The sequence below is a fragment of the Megascapheus bottae genome, chromosome 10 (assembly GCF_031878675.1).
Source record: "Megascapheus bottae isolate mThoBot1 chromosome 10, mThoBot2.hap1, whole genome shotgun sequence".
NCBI lineage: Eukaryota > Metazoa > Chordata > Mammalia > Rodentia > Geomyidae > Megascapheus > Megascapheus bottae.
Window position 1 is genome coordinate 11,373,997 of NC_143518.1, and position 24,101 is coordinate 11,398,097.

At 37.8% G+C, this 24,101-nt stretch overlaps 1 protein-coding gene across 5 annotated transcripts in view; it reads right to left on the bottom strand.

Moving 5' to 3' along the window:
* The window catches only part of Rgs7 (regulator of G protein signaling 7), a 371,280-nt gene that overhangs the window by 313,853 nt on the left and 33,326 nt on the right, over nt 1-24,101 (bottom strand). The gene's annotated exons all lie outside the window — the stretch shown is intronic.

Consider the following 24,101-nt stretch of genomic DNA (forward strand, 5'->3'; position numbering starts at 1 on the left):
AGAAAACTATACATCAATTAATATTTTATTCAATGAAGAAACCTGTGAGAAACAGTAAGAATTTCCATAACAGAAATATTGTGAATTTTAGTAATACAGGAGAAATAATCAACATATATACATATATGTATACGTGTAAAAATATGGGTAGTATATATATATATATATATATATATGCACACATATACACACACATTTTTTTTCTGCTGCTGGGCTGCATGCTGTCACTTGAGTCAGGCACCCAGTTCTCGTGATTTTGCTTTATTTGTTGAGATAAGTCTTATGCTAACTTTACCCAGGCTGGCCTCATCCTTCCTTCTTTTTAAGACTTTTAAGTAGCTGGAAAGATTATGTATTTTATGTGGACAATGGTCTTTCATGATATCTGTATCTGTATCTCCTATGCAGCATGTGAGAACTGAGTCACAAGAGGAGGCAGAGCAAGCTACCTAGGATGACCTGCACTGTTAGAACACTGAGGCTTCAAGAGCAGGCCTGTCCTACTTGTCCTATTCTTAAGTTATACATCTAGTTCAGACTCCTTCCTTTCTGAATGGATTAAAGGACAAGGCTGCTATTTCTCCTTGAAAAATAATTTCTGGAGTCTGGAGACAGCTTAAACAGCCCAGCATATCTTCTTCCAGCTTCATCCAGATCTGCAATGATGAGCAGGGATGGAAAAGAAGAGCACCTTCTTTCATGCCATCAGACAGGAAGCTGCTTTGCTACAGAAGCTAAAATCAGCCACAGGCAGACAAAAGTAAGAGAAACCACAACACATCACCTCTAGTCAAGATACTGAGCACTGGCAGAAGACTCCTCCTCACCTTTGACTAAAGGTGGTGTTTTTGAAGTACATCTCCATCTCTGTTTCCATCCGGTCTTCAGGAAATAAGCCATTCAGAGGCTTTCCCAACCACCATTATGTACATTATATAACAGCCCAGGCCAAAACAACCTTTGCTTTGAAATTGTACACCTCCATTTAGCCTCTGCAATGGCCTGACAATCCATTGTTGTTGTTGATGTTGCTTCTGTGTTTGCCTTGTGATATGCTTCTCAAGTGATATACCTACTTTCTCCCCCAAGTAAAGGATGCAGTCTCAGAAAAGGCTATGTACCCTGCATTCTCATAAATGCAAGTCGGTCCTACATGAGATGCAGGGAACATGAGCTTGGTCAGATCCTGCTCCTTCTAGTCTATCGAAGTTTCACATCAACCTTTTCCCTTCCTTCAGCCAATCAAAATCAGTATAGGTCCTCCAACATATCACTCTTGCTCTTTCACTTATTCTAACTCAGTATAAATCGTCTACTATAAATGTTTTTTATTATGAACAAGAAGAAAATTTAATAAAATTGATTTGAAGGCTCAAGTAATATTTGCAATTTCTGACTTCTTGTTTGTATAGTCAGCTTCATTTCATCCGGGAATGCAATCTCCCTTTAATACCAATGTCACATTAGAAAATGAGGTTGTGCATATAGGTATTTGTAAATGAGAATTTTATCATTGACAGAGCGTATATGCAATAGTTTCCCACACAGAATGGCTTTAGTCAGATGATCAAGGGATCAATAGCTCATGCCAAAATGTATGATTCAGTTGATTTGGAAATTAAGTAGTATTCCAAAGAATGTGTGCAAACGTCTCTCAGGTATGGTCCACTGGTTAAAAAAATAGATTGTTTAAGATACATGAAATAATTCTCTCACAAAAGCTTACCAAAATAGAGCATTAACTTTAGAAAATTAGCTTGGTTGCATGAGAGCCAAATATCTTTCTCATCATCCAAGTATTTTCAATGAAAATTGTCTGTTCCATTTTTATTAATGCTAAGTAGGAAAGTAAATGTGTCCTGTTCTCATTTCAAGTTAGGTTGCTTGACTGATTAAATAAAAGATTGAACTGTTTTATGATAAGACATAATCTTCTCATAAGCCCATCAGGGTGAGGCTCAGTGGAAGGGAGCTTGACTAGCATGCACATTACCTTAGATTATTAGAAATGTCTCCACACTGCACAAAAACAAAAATGTCTGCTACACAATCAGCTGAGTTTGAAAATTTTGCAATGCATTTGTATGATATAGTATTCTGGTAAGGTTAACACATGATATTTAATACTTGAGTAATATTTAATTCATCAGAAAAGCATTATCATTATTATTTGCCACTAGGTCTTGAACTCAAGGCCTAGACAATGTTCTTGAGCTTTCTCAACATTAGAGCTCTACTGCTTGAGCCACAGCACCACTTTCAGCTTTTTCTGTGTATGTGATACTGAGGAATCAAACCCAGGGTTTCATGTCTACGAGGCAAGCACTCTACCACTAGGCAGAACTCCTGGCCCCAATCAGAAAATTCTTAAAATATAATGCTAAGGAAAAAGAGATGCACAATCTATTTAAACTGTAAATACTAGTTTTATCAAGAAATTTACACATGTAGCCAGGCACAGTGGCTCACACCTATAATCCTAGCTACTCAGCAGTCTGAGATAGAAGGATCACAGTTCAAAGCCAGCCCAGGCACTGAAGTCCTGAGTTTCTTATCTTCAAGTAACCACTAGAAAACTGGAAGTGGTGCTGTGACTCCAGGGGTAAGGTGGTAACCTTGAACTGAAGAGTTCAGGGACAACACCCAGGCCCAGAATTCAAGCCCCATGACTGACAAAAAAAGGCACATGCATATGCCTATCAATGAAAATAAATGTAAATGACATAATCATTTTTTTCAATTGAGTAATTTTGTTATGAAAGAACCTTAGTTCCCTCTTGTTACTTTTTTAATTTTCTTCTGAAATTTCTGGATAATTAGTAATTTAAAACACACTATGTATTAAGGAAAAGAGACAAGTTTATCAATATACCGGTAACACAGACAAAAGGAAATAGCCTTCAAAGACAAAAGGAAGGAACCAGATATGGTGGTGCATGACTGAAATCACAGTACTTGCAAAGATGAGGCAGGAGTAGTTCAAGGCTAGCCCACAAAATTTAGAAATGCTCAGGTGGGGAGCATGACCTACTGGTAGAGTGCTAGCCTAGCATGCACAAAGCCCTGGGTTCAATTCCTCAATGCCACATCCTCAGAAAAAGCCAGAAGTGGTACTGTAACTCAAGTGGTAGGGCACTAGGCTTGATAAAGCTTAAGGAGAGTGCCCAGGACCTGGGCAAACCCCAGAAGTGGCAAAAAAGAAAAAGAAAAGAACAGAATAAAACAAATACCACATCTCAAAATTAAACATACAAATATATAAGAAAAGAGCAGCAAGGAAGGTCAGCAAAAATAAGTCAATAAGAAAATACAAATCATGCTGGGCGTGGTGGCTTATGCCTGTAATCCTAGCTACTCAGGAGACTGAGATATGAGGTTGAGGTTCAAAGCCAACCAGGGCACTAAAGACGGAGAGACTTTTCTCCAGTTAACCACCAGAAAACCGGAAGTGGTGCTGTGGCTCAAGGGGTAGGGTGGTAGCCTTGAGCTAAAGAGCTCAGGGACAGCACCCAGGCCCAGAGTTCAAGTTCCATGACCGACAAAGAAAGAAAGAAAGAAAGAAAAAACAGAAAACACAAATCATGCCTGACAGAAAATTGGGGTGTTTAGAAAATTGGGATGTATGATACCAAACCATGATAGAGTAGGAAATAGAGATTGGACTCAGACTTTAAAAGAGCCTTAGATGCGCCAGTTAGTATAAAAGATAGTCTTTCTAATGAACATTTCATGCCAAGGGTAGTTACAGAGATTTCTCAAAGTGCAGGTTAAATTAAGTGTATTAGAGGTGAGAAGCTGGTCTGATAATCCAGGTATCAGGCTGGCCCCGTGGTCTCAGTGACAAAGAAAAGAAAAGTATGTGTGTCAACCAGGTCTTGCCTGGGGGAGGCAAGGATTCAAGAAGGCTGTCAAGACTGAATTCTAGGCCACTGCTCAGGGATCTGTGTCATTCACATCATGGGAGGGAGATGGGAGGTTTATTTTAGACATGTTGATTTAAAGTGTCCACAGAAATATCTGAGAAGATTCTAACAGAGAGGGTACAAATGAGAATTAGCTCCTGGAGGAAGAAGCCTGAAATAGTGTTATGGATTAGCTAATCATTATGCAGATGTGAGAGGCAAATAGATGATGAATGAAGAAGAGAGTGAGATGCAGAGCAGGAGAGGTAGGAGGATGCAAGGATGCAGAGGAGTCCAAAAAGGATGAGAACAATCATTGCTGGAAGAGAAGTAGCCAGAAGATTCGAGTAGAATAGTGAATGTACTCTTCAGTCCCCACAGGAGTATCTGAGAAGGCCCAGGAGGGAGATAAACCTAATGCTAACCACAGCACAAACTACAATAGGAGCAAGGGCTATGGGAAACAGGGGTCAAGAGGTCCAGTGGCATCAAATATACTGCAGGAAGAAATCAACATGTCCTACTGAAGTCAGCATAGATCTTTCTCTATGGGAACTATCATTTTAAAACCATACCTAGAGTCCTTAACATCAAGTCATTTCTCTTCCTCCAGATGGACTGGGGATGTTAATCTCTGGAGGGCTCACAGTTTGAGGCCGTTGCCACAGCAACCAAGAGAACAACTCTGCCCCTCACTAACTATATCTCAGTCTGTGGTCTGCATGGGAATGAAGCTGTGTTTTCAGACAAGGCTGTGTGGGCCTCCATCTGGATGCAGGTGTCTGAGCACTGCCTGATTCCAAGTATTTTCTATAATTACTAGGATGATGAAACCTGTCATGGCTTGGGATAATAGGCAAGACTGACAAATTAATTCCTACCATCCTGTGCTAAAAATACAGATTCATCAAGCTCAATTGAATTTGTTTTAATTAGTTGCTGTTTTAATAAGTCACAATTTGGGCAACTTCTTTATCAAACTGACTCCTTTTCTTGATATTTATGAAATTACTAGAGCATAACAAAAGCATCCCTGAAAAAGTCAAACTTTCAGAGCCTGTCTTTGGGAACCAGCTGAGGATGAGGTCAAGGGTCGCCTGTTTGGGTCTATCCTCTCTCTTCACATCATCTTACATTTTTCTTTTATTTATGGCCATGAGCTGAAGTGGCATTGCAATTATTTGAGTCTCTACTCTATTTAACTAGGGTTAAGACCTTCCAAAATAAACAACAAAAAGACCAGTTTGAAAAGCAGTCCAAATGAAGATGCATGTTTCTGTCATTTTGACAGAGTAAGTGGAAATGCTCCTTTAGTGCTGGGGAGAACTGCTGGGCAGAACAATCATCTGCCTGTGAGGCCTGACATACAAAAGTCCCCAGCCTGCACAACATACCACAGGGAGAGGCAACCAGTGAACATAGACATGGGTGCTCCCAAGTTCCGCTGATTACAAATGTTGCATCCTAAACTTTCACAGGTTTTGAAGCAAAAAACTGACTGACGTGGACTGCTATTTAGATAAAATTTCCTTAAATAAACAGCTTTGGATGAATCTCCTTCAGAATAATCATACAATTAAGCTTACAGGATAAAGCAAGCAAATATGACCAGATCTGATAGAATTCACCACATCACAGACTACACTTGCTATGCAGGTGCTCTACTGCTTGGGCCACACACCCAACCCTTTTTGTCTTTGCTATTTTTCAAGTACAGTCTCATTATTTTTATACAAGCATGCTTAGACTGCAAGCCTTCTATTTATACTTTTCACTTTTCTGGAGCGACCAATGTGTCCAGCTTTTTACTGGATGAGGCGAGGATATCACAAACTGTTAGGCCTAGACTAGACTCAAAACAACATCCTCCCTGAGTAGTTACAATTATGAGCATGAGCCACCTCATCCAAATCTTAAAGACTTCTTTCACTTATAGTTTGAAGATTTTACAATACGCTGTTTCTGCTATCATTCAATATTTTTTGTCAGTCCTAGGGGTAGAACTCACAACGTGGGCACTGTCTTTGGGCTTTCTCAAGGCTAGTGCTATGCCCCCAGGGCCACAGCACCACTTCTGGCTCTTTCTGTGTATGTGGTACTGAGGAATGAAACCCAAGGCTTTGTGCATGTTAGGGAAACACTCAACCACTAAGCCAGACTCCTGGCCCACACGCAGCTTTTGAAGGCACAAGTTTTGTATAACAGAGGTTTGCTTCATGCAGCAAATGAAGCAGGTGCTCTACTTGACCCTCAAATTGAAAAAGTCACCAAGCCAATACAGTCCTTAGCCAAAGGCTTGGGGACAAGCTTGAGAACTGGAGTTATGAGAGTGGTGCAGGATAGCCTAAGGAATTAAAATGTGAAAGCCTAGAGGAAAGATCTCTACATTGAGATCTTAACACCAACATTAAAGGGAGAAGTACATATAGATACAGCTTCAATGAAGGCATGCTATTTCACTCCCTGTGAAAATTACATTAAAATAAAACCTGAATTGTGATACTATTTATATTATCTATACTATATATTATAATACTATAGATTAGTATATTATTATATATACTAATTATATACTTTTATAATATATAGCTATATTATTATACTAATATAACATGCAATACATAATGGCTAGCATATATTATACCTATGTTATATATAATATTACATATCATATATTATTTATATTATTTCATATAAATTAGATCAGGTCTTTGCCCTCATGTGATTCCAGTGAGAAAAGTCCTCTTGTCAAAACTCTCCAGGGGCTTTCCATCTCTTCCACAGAACAAGTAAATATGACTTAGTAGAAGCCCTTTCACCCTTCATGGTGGTTTGTGTGCCTAATCTTCTCCATTTTCTTTGTCACCATTAATCCTGTCCAACTGCTCTGGCCTTCTGGACATGCCCTGGGAATCCTTCTTACATGAGGCTCTTCTGATGCTGCTGTTTGTTTTGGATATTCTTCTCCTTGGCAGTACTTTCTCATTCCCTTTCTGTCTTTCTTCAAATGCTAGCTTTTTATTGAGCTCTTTTCCAGTCAAATGAACTTTATTTTATTTCTGTATTTTTTTAGTTGTGTATTTAAAGTGTCAGTTTGCACACCACTTAAAATATGGTGACCACAAAGAAAATTATATTTAGGAAGGAAGTCAGACTCAGACAGAAAAAGGGCATGTGTTTTCTCTCATAAGAGCAAGTTAGACTAAACGATAAAGCTGTACCAAAACACATGCAGGGTCATATGCATTTATCCATAATCAAACTGACTAATGTATGTTATACGTGGAGAGGAAGATTCCATTATATATCCCCTTTGAGCAATTAACAGACTGCAACAAAATGAATACTGGAAAGGTTAAACATGTCTTGACCCAAAAGAGTGGGGTCAAAGACAGGGAGAGACAGATGAGGAGAGGAATACTAGGTAAATATAGTCATGGCATTCATAGTATTCAATGTGCATGCACGAAAATGAAACTAGGAAACTTAAGGAAATGTTTAGGAATGAGGTAGAAGAAAGGTAAATGGAGAATGACTCGGAAGATACATTATGCATATAATTGGATATGTTACACTGAAATCCTTTTGTACAAATCCATTGGAAACTATAAAATATGGAAAAGCATGATGGTGATGATGATGATAATGATGATGGCAGACAGATAGTGTTAGTTGGTAAGATCTCAGTAACGAGAGAGAAGGAGAGCAGCACCATTACTGAGGCAGGGTAAATATTAAATGCAGTGAACACAGACAGAATATGACCAGTATGACCATATACCTACTCTCTGAGAACACGATGTGAGTTGGCATGATATGTAGCAATGTATAACCACCTGGATTTCTTTATATATAGCCTGGATACAACTGGCATCCTTGCAGTACTATTAGGTGGAAGGGCAAACACAAAAATCTCATTTTAGAAATTTAAATTGACTAATATAAATGGCCTGCTCACAAGAAAATCCACTGAGTTCTTCTGAGTCGTATGTGCAAAAGAAATTCAGAACTGAAGCAAACAAAACTTTTCTTTTTTAAAACCTCAAATGTTGTGAGTATACAGTAGTGCTATTGCTTTATAAACCCACAATTATACAAGTGTACTGTCATTATAAATGAGAAAGTAAGATATAACGAGAAAAGATAATTCAGAAAACCAAAAGAATCATTCTTTAAAGGGAACTTGAACATCACAAGAAGATCTGAAAGCCAAGTTACACTCCATTCCCAATGCATCTGCAAGCACTCCTGTGACTGAACAACAATCAATAAGACATGAAAAATGATTTGCAAATAAGAACCTACTACTCAAAGTCGAGATGATAATGGGAAAAATGAATTTCTTTGTAGGAGATTTTTAGGGAAGACAGATATTGAATATATGATCAGGTAAAGAATTAAACTAGGAGAATACCAGTATGCTGAGTCAAAGCAATAACCTGAAGACTTAAAAGACTGAGCTTGCATTATGACTGAAAAAAATAAAGGCCAGTGAATTTAAATCACTGTTCCTTGGTTGACATGTACGGGTTCTTAAATCCCCACTTATATGTCACCATCCAGGAAGAACCCCTATATAAAGTAGGCTTTCTCCCATATGTACGCTGCAAGCAACATATTGCATCCTAGCCTCTGGCATTTGTCTCTACCCTTGTATGTCTGTCAAGTGATGCTTACAGAAAGTGCCTACAGAAAGTGAACCAGAGAAACAGCCTCAAAGACTTTCCCCCGAATAATTCATTTCTTTCTAGCTTAGATCAAAAAGACCAAACAAGCATTTAACAACACCAGACACAGGGAAGCCACACTGGATATTAATAGAGCAATGTCAGTAAAGGTTACATTTCCGCCATGATTATCACTGAATACTCCATGTAAGCCATGAAGAATTTCATTTCCATTGTTTTCATTCTTCACATGTTATTTTGATTACCTGAACTTAGCTTCCAGAGGAAACAATGCAAAAACAAACACGGTAAGGTCGACTGCTTTGTACCTATAGCATTCTGAAACACATCACACAACTCAATACCCAATGGACCAAAGCTGTAAAACTCTGTCTCCCAAAGAGCTGGCAAAGAATTCTGTAGACATTAGTAACAATTCATATTTACATTCCTGTCCACTCTATTGTATATAAGCTTATTTATAAAATGTGTCTCAGAGAAATGATACCATGTTACAAATGCAGAGGACTAAGTAACCTGAGCTAATACTCTTCTAAATAGTCTTGAGTCTTCCTAACCTCTGACACTTCCAAGCTTTTTAATAGTCCTCATGTTGAAAAAAAATGGGGGGATTCTTTCCATTATTATGTCCTGATTCTGTGTATTATGTTCCTTTTAGATGCTCCATATATTTTTTTAGCTCAAGAAGGCTCCTGTCTCAGTGGTTAGAATCAATGCAAAGAACTTAGGAATATCAACTCTCTTGGCCAATTCCAAAAATTTCTTGGCAAACTCATTTCTGTGAGTTGAGTATATAAATTCCATCACCAGCTTCAGCTGCTATGGCAACTAGAACATTCTGAAAGTGATTTGAAGTGAATATCACTACACATCTAGCATCTTTTGCATGAAACAGAAAAGACCATGAGACCTAATTCACTCTAAATTTCAAAATACACCATCACTTTTCATTCCTGAGTCTATTTATGTTTTTTTTTTCTTTATCTGCGAATCAAATAGATAACAACCTGGTACCATTACAGTGAAGCTTTATGGAGAACACTTTCATTCCTTAATTAATAACATAAAAGATCCCTCATCTACTCTCCTCCCAGTTCTTTTTTTTTCAATCAGCTTTTTTAAAACAGCAATTTTTAAAAGTTGTTTCAGGATCACAGCAAAAACAAGCAGTCCGCCTCAAAACAGTTATCAATCAGGGAATCTGTTATCAGTCAGGGAACCCACACTGGCTCATTGTAATCACCAGACAGTCCAGAGTCCACTATGGCTTGCTTTTGGTATTGTATACCCTATGAGTTTGAACAAATATATGATGACACATTCCACATTATAATAATTGTAGAGAATTTATAGTCTGCGCTCCACCTACTCATCTGTTATTCCCTCCATGATCTTTGGTATCCCCTACTTTTTTTTTTTTTTTTACTGTCTGCATAGTTTTGTCTTTCCAGAAGCTCATATCCTTGGAATAACATAGTATGCAGACTATTCAAATTGGTTTTTTTCATTTAATAGCATGCATGTGCAGTTTATCCATGTCTTTTCTGGAGTTTATTTTGTCTTGTTTTGTTTGTTTTCAGTGTGGGGACTAGAAACCAAAGCTTCATGTTTGTTAGGAAAGCCTTCTCCTGTGCAGTCCTTCTGTGACTCATGTGTTGTTAAATTATGATCTCATCAACTTTTGCTTAAGCTGCCCTTGAACTCATATCCTCCACTTCCTCAGTAGCTAGGATTTCAGGAATATACCATCATGCTCCTCTCTTCATGTACTTTTATGACTTGAAAGCTCATTTTGTTTGGGGCACTATGTAATTTTCCACTGTCTTGATGTACCACAGCTTATTTACCATTGAAAAATATTGTTGTTGCTTTCAAATTTGAGCAAAGATGAAAAAAGATGTTGCAAACATTTGTACACGAGTTTCTGTTGCACATGAATTTCTACCTCGGGTGAGTTTTGCCAAGTGAAACAATAGCTGGCTCATAGGATAAGAGTATGTTTATCTTTAAGATAATTATTTAAAAGAGAAAAGGAGAGAGAGAAATATTTGTAAAACCTAGCATGCAGTAGGAACTCAGTAAGTACTGTTTATTATCATCACTTATATTCTAACTAAAGTTGGACACATGGAACAACTTTTGTGTTTTCATTGCTATTCTAATTAACATTATTTCTGGAAGGACAAATGAGCTTAAAAGTTAGCTCTGTCCTTCTAACCTCTGAAACTCAATAGTAGAGTTTCATCTAGACTGTGGAATGAATTCAATTTAGTTTTAAAAAGGGGGGCAGGAGTTTGGCCTGATAGAATGCTTGCTTAGCAATCATGAAGACCGGGGTTACAGAGAAAAAGCCAGAAGTGGTGCTGTGGCTCAAGTGGTAGAGCGCTAGCCTTGAGAAAAGCCCAAGGCCAGTGCTCAGATCCTGATTTCAAGCTCCAGGACCGGCCAAAAAAAGAGAAAAAGCCAAATATTTAGCTTTATAAGAAACTGGCAACTGTCTTTTTTTTTTGTCAGTCCTGGGGCTTGAACTCAGGACTTGAGCACTGTCCTTGGGCTTTTTCCTTGGGGCTAGCACTCTACCACTTCAGCCACAACACCACTTCCGGCTTTTTTCTATGTGTGTGGTACTGAGGAATCGAACCCAGATCTTCGTTTAATTCTAGGCAAGCACTCTACTGCTAGGCCAAACTCCCAGCCTGGCAATAGTCTTTTAAAGTGGCTGCTGTTATTTACCATAGCTAAGATATGAAACCAACCCGGGTGCCTCTCTGTTGATGAACAGATCATGAAGATGTGGTATATTTACACCATGGAATGTTATGCTGCTATCAGAAAGAATGACATTTCTCCACTTGTAAGGATATGGAAAGACAGGAAAAAAATCCTATTAAGTGAAGTAAGCCAGACCCATGGAGGTAAGATGATAAATGGAACTTTTGAATGTGTTTCTATTAAGTCAATGGAAGATGGCAGCTATCTTAGAAATGAGCTTTAGGTGCAAGCCAATCAAAGGATACAGATGTCTTCTAGAAGATGAAAATCTTCACAGAGAGGAGATAAGCAGGATATGCTCATCAATTTCCCATTCTATAGCCAGTGAGCTTTTTTCACACCCTATTCATCAGTTGTAGCCAAGTATTCATATCCCTACCTCAGGATCTAAATTTCACACTAGATTCTCAGATGATAATTTTGAATGGATAACGGAACACATGGGTGACTGAATTAGTGAATGAATAGGGAGATAAAGTTTCTCCCACAGGACTGGCTAGTCCTCAGTTCCTAACACTTAATGGATGCCACTGGCAAGAGTCACATCCCCTTTGGCTTCAAAGTACAGAAATCAGAGGAATGAGAAAATGTGGTCAATGAATCTTTCTACTATGTGGTGATACTCAGCTGTTGGCCTCATTCCAACAATGAATTTCATTCTTGAGATCTGAAACTTATGATACTTGTACTTCTACATATACACATCCTTACCAAAGAGAAATTAGGAGTGGATTTGAAGACAATGCTTTTCATTCTGTTTCAAGGGCCTGTTTCAGTCAATGATGCCACTTAGAAACAAGGCTACTGCAGTTGCTAGGGAGATTCAGGAGAATGTAGCAGGGATGAGAAGCATGGAATGCTGGCTATAGGCTGCAGCCTAGGGCACAGTGACCAGAAAGAAGAAAGAGCATTATCCCAGCTTCCTAGAATGTGGTTGCCCCTGGAATACACTATCTGTGGTCCTACGGCATTTTTAGCCTATCAGTATTTCAGTTTTATTTAATTTACTGATTGCTAAGACACAGGAGGGGGAAAAATTACACCAACTGTGTGTTTTTACACCAAGATGTGGCATCATATTTTAAATATCTCCCCTATGGGATGAGAGCAAGCAGCAAACTCACAGAGGGACAGAGAAAATTGTCTTTTAGCAGGTGGTCTATTTCCTGACACACTCAGAAAAGATTGCGCTTGGCTCTGGGAGTGCCTTAGACAGTCTGGGTCAGATGGTTGCTCAGTATTCTTTGAGATTTCTGTCATGGATTGAAAACAAGTGCCTTTAACCTAGCAAACTTGTGCATGGCTCTGGGCTTCTTTGAAAAGCATACTCCCAGGCCTGTTCACTGATTTTCACCCCAAGCCCTTGCTGTGGGAGCATCCATCATTTTGGTTTAATGCACACAGAAAATACAGTCAGCTTAACATGGAAAAGAATGGAATTCTTAAGAGAAGTTTTCCTTTCAAAAATTTTCTAATGATTTTTCCCCCCAAAAGTATAGGGAATTGTTAACAATTTACTTGATGGATAACAATTTATAGAATACAATGTGATGCTTTGGGAGGTTATTTATATATTTATATTGATAGATAATAAATAATATATTTGTTATCTCAGATGTTTTTTGTGATAGGAATATTCAGTGCTGCTAGCTGTTTTTTTTATATTTTTTATTGTAATTAATAAAAGGGTTACATGATATTTGCCAGATAGAACGTACATTAATTCACATACATTGATACCCTTTCACATGTCTTGGTACCCATTACCCTCCCCCCCACACCCCCTTTCCCTATCAAATTTCAAATAACCAAATACAAATAAATTCAATATATCAGATAACAAAGTGAGATACTATAACAATATGAGATACCCAAGGGACAGCAAAGGAGATGAGAGATAACATAGTACATTAAGGACAACAATCATTCATTATATGGCTTTTGTTTCAATATCCTGGAGGTCCTTTCAATTAGCTTCATACTATATGGCCTTATGTATCAAGGTTTTGCTCTATTGCAGATCTCTGCTAGTAGAGCCCAAGGTTTCTACTGATTATGACAAATGAGGGAAACCATTGAGCCTAAGTTCCTTTGAGTCTGGCTTACTTCACTTAATATGATTTTTTTCTAAGTCTTTCCATTTCCTTACAAATGGGGCAATGTCGTTTTTTCTGACAGCAGCATAAAATTCCATTGTGTACAAATACCACAACTTGTTGAGCCACTCCAAACTTTAGACTCCATTACAGGGCTATAATTATCAAAAGAGCTTGGTACTGGCACAAAAACAGGCCTGAAGACCAATGGAATAGAACTGAGGACCCAGATATTAAATGACAGACCTATGGCCACCTAATCTTTGACAAGGGAGCCAAAAAAATAGAATGGAAGAAAGACAGCCTCTTCGACAAGTTGTGCTGGCAGAACTGGTTAAGCACCTGCAGAAAACTAAAGTTGAATCCTTCTTTGTCACCCTGCACTAGAATTAACTCCAAATGGATCAAAAACCTGGAGGTAAAAGCTGACACACTGAAAATTTTACAAGAAGGAATAGGAGATACACTAGGCCTCCTTGGCACAGGTCGAAACTTTCTTAATAAGGACCAAAAATCACAACAAATCAGAGAAAGGCTGGATAAGTGGGACTGCATTAAACTGTGGAGCTTTTGTATGGCAAAGGACATAGCTAGTAAATTAATTAGGAAGCCTACAGAGTGGGAGAAGACCTTCACCAACCAAACAACGGAGAAACGCCTCATATCTAAAATATATCAACAACTCAAAAAATTGAATCACTCCAAAACTAATCTCTAAAGTAACAACCATCCCATTAAAAAATGGACCAAAGACTTAAAGAGAGTCTTCTCTGAAGAAGAAACAAAAATGGCCTATAGACACATGAAGAAATGCTCAACATCTCTGGTCATAAAAGAAATGCAAATCAAAACAACTCTAAAATTCCACCTCACTCCAGTTAGAATGGCCAGGATCAGGAAAACAAATAATCACAGATGCTGGAGGGGATGTGGCCAGGAGGGATCACTACTACACTGTTGGTAGGAGTGCAAACTCGTTCAACCACTATGGAAAGCAGTGTGGCAATGCCTCAAAAGGCTAAACATAGAGCTCCCCTATGACCCAGCAATTCCACTACTTGGCATTTATCCAACCATCCAGAAACAAGGGCATACTAAATCCACTAGCACAACAATGTTCACTGCAGCACTATTCACCATAGCAAAGATATGGAACCAACCTAGATGTCCCTCAGTTGCTGCTTGCTGTTTTGAACTGTTGATTACAACACTGTGAAGTAAAATCATCTTGGATGGATTTTTTAAATTATATAGACTAGTTCTTGTGACAGCATGCTACACTATCCTTTTGCTTTCTCTCATCCTCCCTAGGCAGAGGACAGTGCTCACTGATATCCCAAGGATACAAGTGAATGACTGTGTGAATAAACAAGGTACTAAGGCTGTTCCCTTCATCTCATGATGAGAATAGATGATCTGTGCATCCACAAGGAACAGAGATCATCCATCCAATCACCAGGCTCATATTACAGATTGCTGTGGAGAAGGTTCAGTACCAAAAGTAAGTATTATTATTATTATTATTATTATTATTATTATTATTATTATTTGAGGAGCTGAGGATTATTTGAACCTGGGACTTGCATGCAATAGACAAATATACCCTAAGTATACTCCAAAAGCAATCCTTCCACTCCTATTACTTTTGGTGTTCAAATTGTAGGCAATGGCATTGTCACTAGACAGGAAGATTTAGAAAACAGACTCAGCTGGGATGCATTAGTAGAATGCTATGTGTGTTGCCAGGTGTGGGTGGCTCATCACGTATGTATTACTAACTACTTAGGAAGCTGAGATCTGAGGACTGCAGTTCAAAACCAGCCTGAGCAAGAATGTCTATGAGATTCCTTTAGCCTAGCACCCAGAAAAAATCCAGAAAAGGAGTTGTGGTTGACATGGTAGGACACCAACCTTGAAAAAAAATAAGGGTAAACACCTAGGCCTTGAATTCAAAACCCCAGTACAGGCATGAAAAATGAAAATGAAAATGAATGCTCTGTATGTTAAAGTTGGTAGAATACTAACATCCTGAAGGACACTGCGCTAAAATGACATAATTTACAATGCCCTCTCTTCTAAAGGAGTCCTGATGTGCTGAAAATTTAGAAAGTGATAGAGTGTGTGGCATTTGATTCTTTGGCACAGGAACCAAGGCGAAATGTAAATGTTAGAATTAATCTCATATTACAAACTCGCACTTCCTATGGACATGGAAGTAGTCCAGTTTCACAAATCTGCACTGCCTCTGGGAAACAGCTCAGGCCCAGATTTTTTCTAATTTAATTTAAAAGAACCAATTTGTCATGCCGGTATAACATCTTTAGGAACTGTAGTATGAGGGATTGTAACACTATGGTGGATGCTGCATAACATACATCAGTATTCTAGAGTACAGTAAGAAATATGCCAGCTTAGAAACTATTCAGTGAAACTATCCTCTGCCATACATTAATAACGCAGGTTCCCAAGGCAGCCAGCATGAATGCCTCACTTTAATGTCTTAAAAGCAGAGAAACGAGGGTCTGTCAAAGAACTAACTTTGTCTTAAAGAACAAGAAATGCATACTTACATTCATTTCTCTGTTTAAATTTTTTTTAAAAAAATCATGAACTTCAGTATTTGTCTCCTTGGTGCCGCAAATGTAGTCTAGTGGTAGAGTGCTTGCCTAGCATGCATGAAGCCCTTGGTTCAATTCCTTGGTACCACATACACATAAAAAGCCAGAAGTGGTGCTGTGACTCAAAGTGGTAGAGCAGTAGCCTTGAGAAAGCTCAAAGAGAGTGCCCAGGCCCTGAGTTCAAGCCACAAGACAGGACAGGAAGGAGGAAGGAAAGAAGGAAGAAGGAAGGAAGGAAGGAAGGAAGGAAGGAAGGAAGGAAGGAAGGAAGGAAGGAAGGAAGGAAGGAAGGAAGGGAGAGAGGGAAAGAGAGAGACAGGGAGAGACAGAGAGACAGAGAAACATAGACAGAGAGACAGAGAGAGAAAGAGACAGAGACAGAGAGACAGAGAGGCTGACTCCTGGCAGTAAATGCATCTTCTAATTGATTTTAAGTCAATCATCTTTCTGGGAAAAAGAAGGAAAAGAAAGGAAGAAAGAAAGAAAGAAAGAAAGAAAGAAAGAAAGAAAGAAAGAAAGAAAGAAAGAAAGAAAGGAAGAAAGAAAGAAAGGAAGAAAGAAAGAGAAGGAAGGAAGGAAGGAAGGAAGGAAGGAAGGAAGGAAGGAAGGAAGGAAGGAGAGGGAGAAAGAAAGAAAGAAAGAAAGAAAGAAAGAAAGAAAGAAAGAAAGAAAAGAGATTCCTAGCAGTAAATATATCTTCTAATTGATTTAAGTCAATCATTTTTCTGGAAAAATATATTTTAAGAAAATATAAAGTAAAAAGGACATCAAAGGAATCCACACAGGGATGACATGATCCTATACTTGAACAACCCAGTAAACTCCACTCCCAAACTCCTGCAAAGTGGCAGGATACAAAATCAACCTCCAAAAGTCAGTAGTCTTCTTGTACACCAACAATGTACAAACAGATGGAGAAATCAAGAAAATGATCCCATTTGCAATAGCCCTCAAAGAATAAAATACTTAGGAATTAACTTAACCAAAAAAGTAAAGGAATTGTTTAATGAAAACTATAAAAGCCTAAAGAAAGGATTCAAAGAGGATACTAGGAAATGGAAAGACATCTCATGCTCATGGATAGGGAGAACCAATGTAGTGAAAATGGCCATACTGCCAAAATTGGTATACAATTTCAATGAAATACCCATCAAAACCCCAAAGACATTCTTTACTGAAATGGAAGGTATAATACAAAGGATCACATGGAACAGCAAAAGATCTAGAATAGCCAAAGCAATGATAGGCAAAAGAGCAATGCAGGTGGTATTTCAATACCAGACTTCAAATTCAATTATAGAGCCATAATAACAAAAACATCATGGTATTGGCACAAAAATAGACCGGAAGATCAATGAAACAGAATAGAAGATCCATAAATAAAACCACATATCTATAGTCACCAGAGATATACAGTGAAACAAGCACAGACTATTCAATTATTGGTGCTGGCAAAACTGGGCAGCCAGCCACATGCTGAAAACTAAAGATTGATCCCAGCCTATTGTCATGAAAAAGTATTAACTCAAAATGGAACAAAGACTTCAATGTTAGGCCTGAAATCCTAAAACTGCTACATGATAGAGTAAGAAAGATGCTAGAACTCATAGACACAAGCAAAAACTTCCTGAACTGAATCGCAGAGACTTTGGAGAGAGACTTGACAAATGGGATTACCTAAAAATAAAAAGTTTCTGCACAGGCAAAGTCATAACTACTAAAGTAGAAAGGCGGCCAACCAATTTGGAAAAGGTATTTACCAAGAATACATCAGATAAATGCTATGTACCAATATCTACAAGGAACTCAAGAAACTAATCCCCTCAAACCCAACAAACCAATCACTAAATGGGCAAGGGAAATAAAGAGCAACTTATTAAAAGAAGAGGTTAAAATGGCAACCAAAAAAATATGAGAAAATGCTTATCGTCCATGATCATAAAAGAAATGCAAATAAAAACAATCTTAAGGTACTACCTTATCCCAATCAGAATGGCAATTATTCTGAACTCAGACAATGACAAATGCTAGAAGGGTTATGGAGAAAGAGGAACCCTACTGCACATCTGGTGGGAATGTAAACTAGTTCAGCCACTCTGGAAGGCAGTTTGGAGGACCATGTCATGAGAAAGAGTATCGATGTTTGTGAAGTTATGCACTTTTTATCTGGTGAATATAATGTAACCCTTCTATTAATCACAATAAAAAAGAATATCTCCTCTAATTATCTCTAGGCCTAGCAATAAATAATGTCACTAGTGAAAAAAAAAAGACTGAAAATAGACCTTCCCTACAATCCTGCCACACCACTTCTGAGCATGTATCCTGAACATCATAACCCAGGATATGATAAGGACAGCTACTCAGCCATGTTCATCTCTGCACTATTCACAATATCCAAGTGATGGAAACAACCCAGATGCCCTAATGCCCTACTGCAGATGAATAGATAAAAATGTGAGATATATATATATTTATATATATATATGTATGTCAGACAAGATAAAATAATGGCATTCAATGGGAAGTAGATGAAACTAGAGCAAATCAAGTAGAGTGAGACAAGTCAAGACCAAAGGAACAAAAGGCACATGGTCTCCTTGATATGTGGATATGAGATCCAAACAGTACAAAAGTGATGACTCAATATTCAGGTATCCAAGGATATGGATGGACATGGTCTTGGAGACACAAACATAACTACATAGACATAAAAATCTATGATGGCCAAGGACTAGCTACAAATTCAATGCAATACCTATCAATATCTCAGTCATTCTTTAAGGAAATAGGAGAAGCAATCCAAAAATTTCATATGGGATAATAAAAGACCCTGTATAGCAAAAAACAATTCTTAGCAAAAAGAACAGTTCAGGAGGAATATCAGTACCAAACATTAGACTCTATTACAGAGCTATAGTAACCAAATCAGCTTGGGACTGGCACAAGAACACACCTAATGACCAATGGAATAGAAAGGAATACCCAGAAATCAGCCCACGGACCTGTGGCCACCTAATCTTTGATAAGGAAGCCAAAAAAAAAAAAAAAGGGAAGAAAGACAGCCTCTTCAACAAGTGGTGCTGGCAGAACTGGTTATGCATCTGCAGAAAGCTAAAGTTGGATCCTTCTATGTCACCCTGTATCAGGATTAATTCTAAATGGATCCAAGACCTCAAGGTAAAAGCAGATGACTGAAAACTTTACAAGAAGGAATAGGAGATACAGTAGGTCTCCTTGGCAAAGGTTGAAATTTTCTTAATAAAGACCCAGAAACACAATAAATTAAAGAAAGTTTGGACAAATGGGACGGCATTAAACTGCAGCGCTTCTGTATGGCAAAGGACATAGCTAGCAAGTTAACTAGAAAGCCCACAGATTTTCATTAACCATGCAACAGACAAAGGCCTAATATCTAAAATGTATCAATAGCTAAAAAAATTGAATCTCTCCAAAACAAAGCTTCAAAGAAACAACCATCTTATTAAAAAAACTTAAAGACTTAAAGAGAGTCTTCTCTGAAGAGGAAATAAGAATGGTCTATAGATACATGAAGAATTGCTCGACATCTCTGGCCATAAAAGAAATGCAAATCAAAACAACTCTGAGATTCCATCTCACACCATTTAGAATGGCCATGATCAAGAAATCTAATAACAAAAGATGCTAGTGGGGATGTCACCATGAGGGATCACTACTAATTGTTGGTGGGAGTGTAAATTCATTCAACCACTATGGAAAGCAGTATGGAGATTCCTCAAAAGATAGAGCTTCCCCTATGATCCAGCAATACCACTACTTGGCATTTACCCAAATGTCCAGAAACAAGGATATACTAAAGCTACATAATGATGTTCATTGCAACACTATCTACCATAGCAAAGATATGGAACCAACCCAGATGCCCCTCAGTAGATGATTAGATCAAGAAGATGTGATTCTTATACACAATGGAATTCTATGCTGCCATCAGAAAAAAAATGACATTGTCCCATTTGTAAAGAAATGGAAAGACTTGGAAAAAATCATATTAAGTGAAGTAAGCCAGACCAGGGAATATAGGCTCAGTGGTTTCCCTCATTTGTAATAATTAGTATATACCTAGGACTCTCCTAGCAAAGGATTACAATAGCTAAAAACCTAGATTCATAAGGTGATATCGGATGAGATTAAATGAAAGGAGCTCTAGTATATGGAAACAAGAGCTTTATCTTATGTGATTGTTGATCTTAATGTAGTGTGGTATTTCTTTAGTTGTTCTTTGGTTAATCTCATATTGTTACTTTATCTGACTTTGTTACCTGGTATATTGTATATATATTTATTTGTTTATTTGAAATAAGAAAGGGAAGGGAGGAAAACAAGATGATTGGCAGGGGCTGGGGGAAGGGAAGTGGGGAAAAAACCTGAGAAGGGGTATCAATGTGTGAGAAGTAATGCACCCATTATCTGGTGAATGTAACTGTAACTGCTCTATACTTTACAATAAAAAAATAATTACGGAAAACAAAAAAATCTATTATGGGATATATATTCTATAGACATAATATTATATTATATAGATTGATATGTATCTATGACATACAAACCCTTAGCTTAATTTTAATTATGTTCTCAAATCTGTGTGCCAGTGATTGCATATAGAGATTCCTTTCTTGAATACTTGTTTGTTAAACATGACATTTGAAATATGAAGTAAAACTCAGTGTTAATAACACTTCTTCCATTATGACTGGGTAGTTCAATGTTAACTCTCTTTCATACCTACCCAGTTATCTTCCTTTTCATTTTCTTTTTTTCCCTCATACTAGGATTTGAACTTAGGATCTCACATAAAATTCTCAAGAATCAATGGCTGCACATTTATAGGAAGTTAAAGTCCTTCAAATGCTTCTCATACCCAGTCCAGAATGGTCCAGCTCTCTAATTAATCTATTGTTTCATGTTAGTTGATCTGTTTTTACTTTTGTGTAAGTAAAAATTCTTTTCTTTGAGAATTCTATTGCAGTAGTTTTGTTGTTGTTTTTGTTGTTGTTGTTTTGCCAGTCCTGGGGCTCGAACTCAGGGCCTGAGCACTGTCCTTGGACACTTTTTGCTCTAGGTTAGTACTCTGCCACTTGAGCCACAGCACCACTTGAAGCTTTTTCTGAGTATATGGTACCCAGAAATCTAACCCAAGGCTTTATGCGTGTTAGGTGAGTACACTTCCATTAGGCTACATCTCAGCATCTACTTCAATAGTTGCACAAAGGAATTTTACCTTAATATAACATTCTTCTGGATTAAAAAAAATCATTTTCCACTCTAAGATATCCCTTTGGCAATCAAAAATATTTTCCCCACAGAAAATCATCAATGTACAATTGCAAAATAGTAGTCAGAGAAAAGAGCCCATGTCTTCTCTTCTTGGCTTTGGGAGTTAGTTTTTAGAACTGCCCTGGCAAACAGAATACCTATACTTCTGACATTGGCTAATTTTTTACCTTTAACAGGATTCTTGCTCTCTCTCATCTTTTGGTTCTTCATATCTACCTCAAACATTAAAAAAAAAACAAATAACAAAAGTGAAAAACATAGATTGTTAATCCCGAAGTACAATTGCTGTTGTTAGATTTTTCCTGTCCCTTTCTGAAAATACTGTTAGTGTTTGGTGGAACACAGTGCAATCATAGCTAGACACATGTAATATGTCAAAGTACACAATAAAAACAATCAAACTTACTGAGAACATAAAAGAGCTAGAGAAAAAATTATGAAGCTTCCACATATAATAAAACAAACATACAGACCTAATAAAAATGGCAGTGCCATACTTTATCTATTAGTTGGTTAAGAACTGCATAGACATTTATGATACGCATTGTAAAGATAATTCATCATTTTCTAAGGGGCTATGGAAATAGGCGTTGTAATGATTCTAGCCTGATGTCAGACAGACCATGACTGATGGAGGGACGAGGGTGTGGCTTATGTCCCTTGTCTGATCTGTGTGGCTTGTGGCTTGCTGCTGTGGCTGCTTTTTCTACATTATAGCTGAGCACACACACTTTCATCCATTCACAAATGAAGTCCTGCATCAACAAATATGAAATTCATATTCTATGCAAATTGCTTCCTAATACATCAATTGTGTTGGAACAAAAATTGCTTCCTAATGTCTCCATTGTTTTGGAACAATGGCGTGTTTTCAAATGAGAAACACAGAAAAACTATCATGAAATGTTTCCTCCAAATGAAAAATAAAACGGCAAAATAATAAAGCTGCCGCCTCTCTCTGAATTGACTACTTCAAAAAGGGCACTCACTGAAGTGGCACACCAGAGTTACTCCTGTTTCTCCTGTTCCAAGAGAACAGACGCCACCATTTTATTTGATGCTTTGGTAAATTAAAGGTTTCAAACATGAGTGTACATGCACCTGAATCTTCCTCAGCATGTCATTATCCTTGGGATTTACAATGTTGTTTGATGTCAATCACTAACTAGTAAATTACCAACCACAGACAACTATTATTTGCCAATTGAAATATATTTTAAAAGTGGGAGAAAGGGTATCAATGTTTGTGAAGTAATGCATCTTCTATCTGGTGAATATAATGTAACCCTTCTATTAATTATAATAAAATATATTTAAAAGAAATGGGGACAGGAGTTTTGCCTAGTGGTAGAGCACTTGCCTAGCATGCACGAAGACCCAGGTTTGATTTCTCGGTACCACATACATAGAAAAATGCCAGAAGTGGTGCTGTGGCTCAAGTAGTAGAGCTCTAGCCTTGAGAAAGCCCAAGGACAGTGCTCAGGCCCTGAGTTCAAGACAGGACTACAGGACTGGCTGTGTGTGTGTGTGTATGTGTGTGTTTTAAAAAAGAGCACAAACCAAGCATAAGTGTATACATTTATTTGTATTTTCAGCACATGGTATGCCTAGGCAGAAAGATTATTAATTGAAAGCCAATCTGGACTATATAGCTTATCTCCCCAAAATTCAAAAATTAATCAGCAACAAGCAAGCAAATAAGTTAACAGCACCACATTACTTGTCTTTAACACTTTCATAAACAGTAAATTTATAAAATTTATTCTGTAACTATGACCATATTTATCCACCAACACGTAAACCTTCTGAAATGACAACAATTGGCTCTTGTACAATAGTAGCAGTCATTTTAGCTCAGAGCTACAACTTGGTTCCCAGGAATCCAGAAAGCAACCTGCTCTGATGATCCAGAGCCAAATGTGGGGGAAAAGACCTACCTCTTCCTTTCATTGTGCTTTTTTTGAGGTATTCCAGAAGACACAAAAGGCTATTGTCCATAATTAAGCTGAATCAAACCCAGAATTCACAGCCAGAATTTTTGTACAATCTCCCAGGAAAACTATAGTACTAGGGAACCCTCCCCCCACTCACTCCACAAGAAAGGATTCTGTGAGGACTGGGAAGGAAACTGGGTCCCCTTTGTAGAACATCATGGGATCTTCTAATTCTGAAATTTTATCCATGTCTTTGGATTATCAGGACCTAGGTTTCTGTTTCCTGGGCCTTCACCAAATGAGATTGTTGGAAATATGATGAGGTTCTGAACATATCTCATAAGGATAACAATACCATCACTCTTTTGCCTAAGCAGAAGATCACAATTGGCAGTAAACACTGAATCATATGTCATGCTGGTTTTGAGAACTTCCCTTCCAAGAATCATAATTTTCTACTAAACTAAAATCTTCCCTGTATATATCACACCAAGAACCATCTTTTTAATTCTGGTGACTAGAGTGAACTTTATTCTCAATGGAAAGTATCCTCTACAGCACAAGAGTTTTTTTTTGAAAATTAATTATTCCAATACAAGTGAGACACAAAAGTATAGATAGATAGATAGATAGATAGATAGATAGATAGATAGATAGACAGACAGACAGACAAATAGATAGACAGATAGAGAACTTTACATTTCTAAATCGGGCCTGGATGTGGCTCCATGTAGAGTGTTTGTCTGGCTATGCAAAGCCATAGGTTCCACTCATG